Raw genomic sequence first — 11,517 nt, 5'->3', positions numbered from 1 at the left:
GAATATATATTGTGGTAATAATAAGTTCTTATACCGTGTTTTATAGATTACAATGCATTTTCAGATATATTATCTCATTCTGACCTCAAAATTTTCCAGAAAAGTAGGCATAGCAGATAATATTATACCCATTATCGGACGGGAAAACGAAGGCTCAAAGAGGTTAAAAACTAGCTGAGACAATAACTTAGCTCTTCAAATGCCAGCTCAGAATGTCTTTCACCTTGGCACACTGCCTACCAACATTCTTGACAGGATTCAAGTGGGTGCTTTAGCCTCCAATTAATACTAATATATAAAATCTTTGAAGGATAAAAGACCAAACTATATTTTTAGACAACTAACAGTTAATGGCATTTTGATGCTCACATTGCAATATATGCTTTTACAGGGAACCACAGGAGATCCAAAAACTTTCAGGGTATAACGTTAGCACTGTTAATTATTTGTAAAATTGAGATACATATAACTGTTATTTTTCTTTCTCCTAAATACAATTTTGGGCAAAATAAAAATTTTAAGTTACTGTAAGTACTCCATACTAGTTAAAAGTAATTTCTTTCTAGAACATTATTTCTGATTTAACCAGTATACTAAACATTGCCTGAGGATAAATTATTTCCAACTTTTTCTTCTCTCTTTTTATCTCATCTTACTTAAAACAGTTTTTTGACCTATTGCAAAGGTGTTATAACTGACAGCACATAGTACATCTATTTTGCAATTTGGTCTGTGCAGAAAGTTCAGGGTTTTCATTTTTTGGCGGCTAATCTTTCCTCCCCTGTCACCTGAAAGAGAATTGCTTTCCCCCTCTAGATAAAAGAACAAGAAACAGGTGAAATCTCTTCTTAGATAATCACTTCATACTTGTATCGCTTTGTCTTAAATTAGATGTTATCTCATAGGATCTAAATTAGTACTTCATATGGTTAGCACTGGAGAAAGGTTAGCATTTGCATTTCAGCAAATGCACCCTGATATGAGATAAGCTGGATTGTGTACTCTTCTTTTCATAATTAAAGTTGTTATTATTACTGTATATTCTTATTTTTTAAAATATTACCAGAACTATTTATTTATAAAGAGGGACTTAATCTAGCTGAATTACAATAATTTTATCTCCTTTCCTTATAGAAGTGAATTGTTAACGAGATACAAAAAAAAGGCCATAAAGAGTTAGGTAATTATTTTTCTATTCATTTTCATATAAATGAGATTTAATATTTCATAGTCTGAGTTTATAACAAGGCTTGGAATATATTTTTTTCCTAAAAAAATTCTAAAAATGCTATTAACTTAATTTTTGATTTGTATGATACTAAATGTTCAATGAATTAAAGAATACTAATAGCTTTAAACTCCCTAAGAATTATTGGCTGTATTTTAAATACACTAGATAATGTACCTGTCTTACTCTAGAGATTGATAAAAATCCTACAATACTTTAGCCTGGTGAAACTTAAAATTTATCAAGCTAAAATTTATAGATTAAGAAAGACCTAGTATATCACTTAAAGTTATTAAGTTTACTACTAGAAGAAAACAATAACGAAAGAGAAGAGGAGATAAGGAAAAATGAGAAGTAATTTAAGAGTGTGAAATTTTGTATCTTTCATAACTAGCAATCAGTAGATATTGTTGAAAATTGATAAATCAAGAAATGGAAATAACTTTTATGTTATACCTTCCAGTACTATTTTAAAAATTTTAGTCATGTGCATAAATTACATTTATAATTAAAAAATTGAAACACAGCATAGTACTGATTTTTTAATTGTGATTTAGGTAGAGCAAGTATATTGAGCTCCAATTCTCTATCCCTAAATTGATTCAAGAGACAGGAAGGCAGGTTCCCGGCAGATGTGGCTGTACTTTAATTGATACTCAGTATAAAGCCTTATCTAGGTTGTGGAGTTGTGTTCATGACTCCTCACTGAGAAACTAAGGCAAGTGGACTCTTCATAATGGTGCATAATGATGGTAAGTGGGGAAAGAGAAGATAATTTGACAGGCCCTAGTTATGTAGTAATAGAGAAGTCCCCTCATTATCTGTGGTTTTGCTTTCTGTGGTTTCAGTTAACCTCTGTTACCCATGGTCTGAATATATTACGTGGAAAATTCCAGAAATAAACAACCAAAAGGTTTAAATTGTGTACTGTTCTGATTAGCATGATGAAATCCTGCGGTATCCATCTCTGTCCTGCCCAGAGCATGAATCACCTCTTTGTCTAGTGTCTCCACGATGTATACGCTCCCTGCCCATTAGTCACTCAGTAACCATCTCGGTTGTCCGATCGACTGTCATGGTATTGCAGAGCTTGTGTTCAAGTAACCCTGATTTTATTTACTAATGGCCCCAAGGTGAAAGATCAGAGATGCTGGCAGTTTGTAAATGCCAAAGAGAAGCCATAAAGTGCTTCCCTTAAGTGAAAAGGTTAAAGTTTTTGACTTAATAAGGAAATAAAAAATGTCATATGCTGAGGTTGCTAAAATCTACAGTAAGAACGAATCTTCTATCCATGAAATTGTGAAGAAGAAAAAAGAAATTTGTGCTAGTTTTGTTGTCTCAACACAAACTGCAAAAGTTGTGGCTACAGTGTGTGATAAATACTTAGTTAAGATGGAAAAGGCATTAAATTTGTGAGTAAAATTTTTCTGAGAATTTTTCAAAAATTAAAATTTTGAGAGAGGGACTACATTCACAGACCTTTTATTACAGTCTATTATAATTGTTCTACTTTATTATTGGTTATTGTTGCTAATCTCTTAATGTGTGTAATTTATAAATTAAACTTTGTCATAGATACGTATGTATAGAAACAAAAACATAGTATAATAGGGTTCAGTACTATCTATGTTTTCACGCATCCACTGAGAGTCTTGGAACATATCCCCCATAGATAAGGGAGGACTACTGTAGTCCATTGGAAGAGAAATATTTAATGCACTTGTGGAGAAATAGGATACGTAAGGGTTGGAGTCTCTACCTGTATATAGTTAGTGTTACTAAATGTTTTAGATTAGAAATAAATTAAAATTTTCAGACCTATGGAACATAATTAAGAATCCAAAAATGAACCCCCATATATATGGGCAAATAATTTTCAACAAAGGAGCCAAAAAATACAACGGAAAAAAGAAAGCCTCTTCAATAAATGGTCTTGGGAAAATTGGAAAGCCACATGCAAAAGAATGAAACTAGATTGCTATTTGTCACCATACACAAAAAAAACTAAAAATGGATCAAAGACCTAAATATAAGACCCGACACAATAAAATGCATAGAAGAAAAAACAGGTACTCAACTTATAAACATTGAGTTCTGAGAGGATTTTATGAATTTGACCTTAAAGGCAAGACAAGTAAAAGCTAAAATAAATGAACAAGACTATATTAAACGAAAAAGCTTCTGCACAGCAAAAGAAACCATCAAGAAAACAAAGAGGCAACTAACTGAATGGGAGAAGATACTTGCAAACAATACCTCCCATAAAGGGCTAATATCCAAAATATATAAGGAGCTCATACAACTCAACAACAAAAAAACAAACAATCCAATTTAAAAATGGGCAGAGGACCTGAACAGATACTTCTCCCAAGAAGACATACGAATGGCCAACAGATATATGAAAAGATGCTCAACTTCACTAGCTACCGTATTTCCCCAAAAATAAGACCTAGCCGGACAATCAACTCTAACACGTCTTTTGGATTAAAAATTAATATAAGACCCAGTTTTATATTATATTATACCCAGTCTTTTATATTATATTATGTTATATTATATTACATTACATTAAATTAGACCCAGTCTTATATTATAATAAAATAAGACTGGGTCTTATATTAATTTTTGCTCCAAAAGACGCATTAGAGCTGATGGTCCAGCTAGGTCTTATTTTCGGGGAAACACGGTATTAGGGAAATGCAAATCAAACCACAATGAGATACCACCTGGTACCAGTTAGAATGGCTATTATCACCAAGACAAGGAATAACAAGTGTTGGAGGTTGTGGAGAAAAAGGAACCCTCATACACTGCAGGTAGGAATGTAAATTGGTACAGCCACTGTGGAAAATAGGATGGGCCTATCCCCATAAATCCAGTCATTTGAATTGAGAAGCAGCCTGGAAGGAAAAAGGTAATGAGGGAAGTCACACCACTTGTTGGATTGAGAGGAGAACCCTCTAACTTAAGAAGTACCCAGAGTACATAATGTTTTTTATTTCTTTTATTTTTATAAAAATTCCTTCTGGTAGATTCTGACTAGCATCCTGGCTGTCGTGTAAATAGATTTCTCAAGCATCTGGATGGAAGCTCAAGCCTAGTGAAGTATGACATAAGGTGTATCATAGTTCCATGACTACCTTTGACCCATTGAGTCATTACTGTAAGATCTGGTTGGTATGTGTTCTTATATATATTACACTATGTACATTCTCGAAAACATGTCATTAAAATTCAGCCCAATTAAATTAATTACTGGTAAAGGAAGTTAAATCAGTCTTCTTTTAGAGTAAACAGCTGTATGGAAAGAAGTTAAGAAGTTTACTATTCTACAAAGTATGGTAGTTGAGTCCAACATGGTTAAACAACTCTTACATTTTTGAACAAAGAAGTTGAGTTGAGTTGAGGAGGCACTATTGCTTACTTCCCTTCCTTTGGATTCCCCTATATGCACACCCAAGAAGAAGATTCAAATGCAAGTAGTTTATGTGGGAGGGCAGAGGAATGGAGAAGACAGGAAAAGGAAGACAGTCAATATAGGGTGCATTATCAAGGTGGCCACTGAGGTAATATGGGAGGGGCACCAACAGACAATAGGCGTAAATTTCCTACCAGCTTTCAAAATGGGGCTATGATTTTATCTTTTAAAACTAATGTATCATTCCTTGTGCATCCAAGTTTGCTGAATGAGATTCACATCCATTTCATTCACCATCTATGGTTGATATTTGTTACTATTATTTAGTTTAGAGAGAAATTAATAAGTCTTGAAGGGGCTGTAACCCTAGCACAGTCTTCTGCACATAGTGAGCATTCAGTATTTTCTACTGAACTGAGAGATGAATTCACAGTGATATACAGTGATACTAATACCGGGGCCCATTCTCGCCAATTCAAAATCATTTAAATTGAGAAGCCAGCCAGGAAACAATAGGTGGTGGTGAGGGGACCCCACGCCATAAGAATCATTTAGACACTTTATGATTCTGGATCACATTTTGGGGTCATCTTACTAAGTATGTCAATCAGATTTATAGCAAAATATTAGAGTATGTGTCCTTCGTTCATTTTTACTCCAGGCATTTATTATTTTTTACACCATGAGATATATGAAGCATACAGAAAATAGTATAAATGATGCAGATTTTACTTTGTTTCAGTTTTTTTAATAAACAAAGACAGCTCTAGATAAGTTAAAGCCCTGCCTTTTCATCTCTTTCTTTCTCTTTTTTTCTCATGACTATCTTTAAGATGGTGTGTATTCTATGTTTGTTTTCATATTTCTACCTTATGTGTATCCATTAACAACACAGTATTTTTGTGTGTGTTTTTAAACTTTATTTAACTGGCATAACTTATATAGCCTTTTGGAATTTACCTTTTTTTAAAACACATCATATTTTAGAGATTTACCTATGTTATTACATTTAATGCTATAGATTTTTATATTTATATATAAATAAATCATACTGGTTGCATTATTCTACTCATAAATATTAGTTGTTTCCAATTTTTGCTATTATAACCGTGCTACAATGCACCTGTGATCAGTTTTCACTAGGGTATCTACATAAAAATGGCTTATTTTTTCATGTAGTTTACAACTTTTCCAAGATGGAAGCTTTTACTTTTAGGTCTTAAATAGTTGGAATTTATTTTTGTGTATGCTGTGAGATAGAGATCTAATTTTGTCTTTTCCTACATGGAAAAAAATATGAATTTTTCCCTTTTTTCATGTTAAACTGAAATATTTCAGATAAGTATTTAACAAAGACTTTTAAAAACATAACCACAATGCCATTATCACACCTAACCAATGAACAATAATTCCTTACTGTTATTTAATCTCTCATCCTTGTTCAAATTTTCTCCAATATCTTTTACAGTTGATTTCTTTGAATCAGGATTCAAACAAGGTCAACACATTGCATTTGGTTGACACATCTCTTAAGTCTTTCATCTATTACGGTTCTTCCTCTGCCATTTATTTATTTAAGAATTTAGGTCATTTATAAAAATCCCGCATTCTGGATTTGGTTAATTGCATCCTTGATGATTGTATAACATAGTCTTTTATCCACATTTCCTACAAACTAATGATTTGATCTAGATGCTCGATTAGATTCCAGCTTCAGTCTTTTTGACAAGAATATTTCATAGGTGGTTCTATGTAATTTAATCTATTTAATTACATCAGGAGGAACATAATATCTAGTTGTCCATTTTTTTCATTAATAGTAGACTTTATTTTTTAGAGCAGTTTTAGATTACAGAAAAACTGAGCGGATACTACAGAGTTCCTGTATTTATTTAGTCTCCACTTTCTCAGTTTCCCTATTACTAACATCTTGCATTAGTATGGTACATTTGTTGAAATTAATGAACTAATATTGATACCTTATTATCAACTGAAGTTCATAGTTTATTCACATTTCCTTAGCTTTTTTTCCTTTTTTCCTAATTCCCTTATCTCCAGGCTGTCTCACTTTTAGATATAATTTTGACCAGTGGGTTCAAGTGTTTTCAGGTGGATGGCTCTATTATAAAGTTTTTCATTCAACCATTTTCTAAATGGTTTTAGTATTTATTGGTAATCACTGCCTAGGTCCCTTATTTCATTAGGAGTTTAAAATTGTGCTTTTTAGAATTCTATAATTTCTTCTGCAATTATTAGCTAAAATTTTCCAAAAGGAAGAACTTTCCCTTTTCAGATACTTGATTACTTTTGAAATACTGTACGATTTATATTGCACAGATTTTAATGGTTCCAAACATTAATGATTCTAATATACACATGTGATATGTGTGAGAAATTCCAATTACATTTAAATTTTAAATTATTTGCACAAAAGTACAATGAAAATACTTTATACTGCTAGTCAAAAGCTGTGGCTTTCATCTTCCTCTAAGCAATTTCTGCCATTTATGCAGACAGTGAAAAACCATGTTGAAAGGCTAATTGTTAAGCTGTTTAAAAAGGAAAACTATTACAGAATCTTTGTTTTGAGCCAAAAAATTTCAGGCACTTAACTGGCATTAATAATTAGTACATATAGACTTTTTTAAGACTTAATTATAAATACTATTCCTAATTAATTTGCATGATGCAGTAACAAATACCATAATAATTTATGGCTGAGGGACTGAGACCCAGAGAGTTAAAGGAAGTGGCCTGAGTGTATTCAGTAATTTAAATACACAGGCTTATTAAAGAGATTAATAATAAAAATATAAAAGAATATAACCCCTTCTACAATGGTATGGCATGTCAATTGTTTTACTTCTCTCAGATACAATCTACTTGTGTAAAGAAAACTTAATTTTCTAGTAGTAAAAAAAAAAATTACATAATATTAGAACAATAGTAAAAATATACCTAGTAATCAGTCAAAAATATTGTCCAGTAAAACACAATGGCCTCTTGGGGTCTAATTAACAAAATACTCATAATTCACTATCTACTTTATTTATTTTGCTTACAAATATCAATACCACGATTGTATAGAAATTCAGTGGTCATGATTCAAATTTTTAAACAAACATGTAAGATGAGGTCCTTGGCTAGTTTTGTTTTTTTTTTAATTTTTTATTGGGGAATATTAGGGAACAGTGTGTTTTTCCAGGACCATCAGTCGTCCTTCAATCTAGTTATGGAGGGCACAGCTCAGCTCCAAGTCCAGTCACTGTTTTCAATCTTTAGTTGCAGGGCAGTGCAGCCCACCATCCCATGCGGGAATTGAACCAGCAACCTTATTGTTAAGAGCACGCGCTCTAAGCAACCCAGCCATCTGGCCACTGCCTTGGCTAGTTTTTGAAGGGACTTTTCACATTGTCCAACTCATGAACATATTATCAAAATGTATGTTCCTAAAATTGGGGCATCTGAACCGAATATGCTAGACTTAGGGGTTCCATGTTAATGACCAGTGCAGGTAATAGCTGAAGATGAGAAGAACTTAGAATGGATAGTAAAGGAGGTTAATGATGAGTCCCAGTCGTGCCTGAGACTAACTGCATATATGGAAGACTGTAGCTCATCTCACTAATCTTCCATCCCTAACTTTCTCCTTAGGAAAAGAAGCCAACAAGAACCATGGCCAACCTGCTTTCGGAACATACCTGGAGAAATGGATTAGCACAGAACAAGATAATCATGGAGGTACACCACTCAGATTCCCCTTCAAGAGATTCTGCTGCAGGGGGAAAAAAGAGCAGTATCATTATACTTTCTTGTCTTACTTTTGAGACCCCTACCTTGGAAAACATCCAGAACTTAAAAAAAAAAACTACCTGTATTACATTGCTGATAATCACTATCAAATATCAAAATGATATTTAAATGTTGAAATATCAAAAATGATACTGTAGTATTGTAACAAAATAGCTCCCTTTTCTCCAGAGTGATTGTGAATTGTGACTCCAGGTTGACAGAGAAGTAAATGTGACAAAAATAAAAATATTAGATCTTAATTTTTAAAAATATTTTAAGGAATAAAAATTAGACTTTCCAGAGATAATGCTGCTTGGGGTGTGTGTGCAATGTTTGTTTTCTATTATCTAAAGTATATATTAATATTTAAGTGTAAATACTTGCAAAGGACATCAATTCATTCAGTTAATATTTACCAATTTTCCACAATGTGCCAGGTACTGTTTTAGGTTTTAGAACGTTTGAAGGGAGATGACTCCCAGTCAGGCCTTGGAAATACTTTCTAGTCTTAGAAAGTGACAGCATGCTTTTTTTCCCCTCTTAATAAAGAATTTTTTTAAAAAAAGATTTTATTGGGGAAGGGGAACAGGACTTTATTGGGGAACAGTGTGTACTTCCAGGACTTTTTTCCAAGTCAAGTTGTCCTTTCAGTCTTAGTTGTGGAGGGCGCAGCTCAGCTGCAGGTCCAGTTGCCGTTTCTAGTTGCAGGGGGCGCAGCCCACCATCCCTTGAGGGAGTTGAACCGGCAACCTTGTGGTTGAGAGCCCACTGGCCCATGTGGGAGTTGAACCGGCAGCCTTCGGAGTTAAAAGCATGGAGCTCTAAATGCCTGAGCCATCAGGCTGGCCCCAATAAAGAATTTTATGTTATTAAATCCTGGCACATATTGTTTCTTTCAGTTGTCTTTCTATACTATTATGCAAATTATGTCTAATAAATAGCAATTTAGACACCAACCTGCTGAGTGCTTTTTGAAATGAGATACCACATCTGAAGAAATTCTAGAGAGAAAAAAAAACAAAAAGGAGGAAGTTATCAAAGAAATAAATGAAGATTTCCTAGAACCAAAGGTCACAAATCCCCTGATAAAGGACCTACTGAGTGGCCAGATTAAATAAGAAAAAGGCCCACAACACAGCACATCATGCATTGGGTGGGAAAAGAGAAGACCCTAACAACTACCAGAGGGAAAAAGAAAAACATAAAAGATCAAGAATTAAAATTGCATCTCATTTCTTGAGACCTACACTGAAAGCTAAAAAATACTGGTATGATGCCTTAAAAATCCTCAAGGAAAATTATTTCTAATCTATAGAGTTCTACACATAGTCATATTATCAATTCAGCCCCACAGCTTCTTTATGGGGTTGGCTGAGTCTGCATGGGGCGCCTCAAAGCTCAATTTCTTCTTCTGCTCAATCTCACTTCCTCCTTCTCCTTTCCACAGCTGTTGAACCTAAGGCCATGCACTGATAACACATCCTGAACTCTAAACATTGAGGAAATTATTCATAGTATACATCTTTGGTTTTTACTGTTTCAATTTTAAACCACATGGATGTGTTACATAATGATTATAAGTTGAATTATTTGACTTTTGAGACTACATATTTAAAAAGCTATACATGCACAGCTTTGATAAAATAAAAATTAAATTTACCAAGATTTACCTGTTAAATAAGAATTAGAAGAACAAATTGTGCAGGATGATTCCCATTTAAAAAAACCTGTACACATATACAGATAGACACATGGAAAATCATGGTAAAAAGTCTAGAAGAATATAAAAATTTAACAATGATTATCTTTGTAGGTAACATTAGAGCGGAGAAGAAGACTTACTTTTTATTTCACATGTTTCTCAATTGTTTGAATTAAGGGCATGCATACCTTTGTAATCAGAAAATAATATTTAAAAGTTGTGAGATTAACTAAAATAAAAAATAGAAAAAAAAACCCCAGACTTACCAATTATTTTAGAGGAAACTTTAGATGATGCTTATAGGGAATAGGAAAACTATCTAAAATAACAAGGAACTGGAACAAGTCTACTAACTTAGCTTTTTCTCCCTTGTTTAATCTTGATTCATCTGAATAACAGGCTGAATTAGTCAATTTCTTAAAACATCTAAAATCAAATTTTAGTTGCAAATATAAAAATTTCCTGCAACAGGGATTAGGAAATTTCATGGCCTTTTGTAAATTCAGCGACTTTTCTTCTTATTGGCAGCATATAATAAACAAAAATAATAAAAAATAAATACCACCTGACTAATAACAATAGTGGAAATAAAATGACACTAAATTAAAAGGTTCAGGATGAATGTTCTAGCCAATTTTGGAATGAAGTCTAAGAGACAGAAATTGGAGAGCCTTTAACTTTTTTCCTTTTTTTAAAAAAAATTTAAACTTACAGAAAAATTGCAAGAACAGGACAGAAAACTCCCAAAGATCATTTACTTAAGTTCACCAATTTTTATCATTTTGCTGCATTTGCTTTATTATTCTCTCTCTCTAAATAGTTTGATTTATTTTTTCTGAACATTTAAGAATAGATTGCATGCATTATGTCCCTTTACCTCTTCATACATTAGTGTGTATTTACTAAGAAAAAAAGATATTCCTTCATATAAACATCACACAATTGTTCCAATAAATCTTTTATAGCATCCCCCTCCCTGGTACAAATTCCAGTTTATGATCACTTATCAACATTAGTTGTCATCTTTTTAGTCCCTTTTTATGTGGAAGTTAGTTCCTCAGCCTTTTTTTTTTTTTTTTTTTTTTTTTTTTGTCGTTCATGACAGTTATTTAATAACATGTTTCTCAATGTGGGTTTGGTTGCTATTTCCTCATTATTAGATTCAAGTGATGTTATGTTCTTCTTGAGATATTACATCTGGGAGCACATGATCACTGATCAAAGTATTGCCTAGTTTCTCCACTTACTATTTTCCCCTTCCAGCAAATTCACACTCTGTGGGGAGATGCTTTGAAAACACGCTTTTTGTCAAACTTACTCCCTAGATTTGGAATCCACTGACGATGTTTCCCCAAACCAATCTTTTCCATGATAGTT

This window comes from Rhinolophus hipposideros, assembly GCF_964194185.1.
Source record: "Rhinolophus hipposideros genome assembly, chromosome: 15".
NCBI classification, from domain to species: domain Eukaryota; kingdom Metazoa; phylum Chordata; class Mammalia; order Chiroptera; family Rhinolophidae; genus Rhinolophus; species Rhinolophus hipposideros.
Note: the sequence above shows the minus strand (reverse complement) of the source record.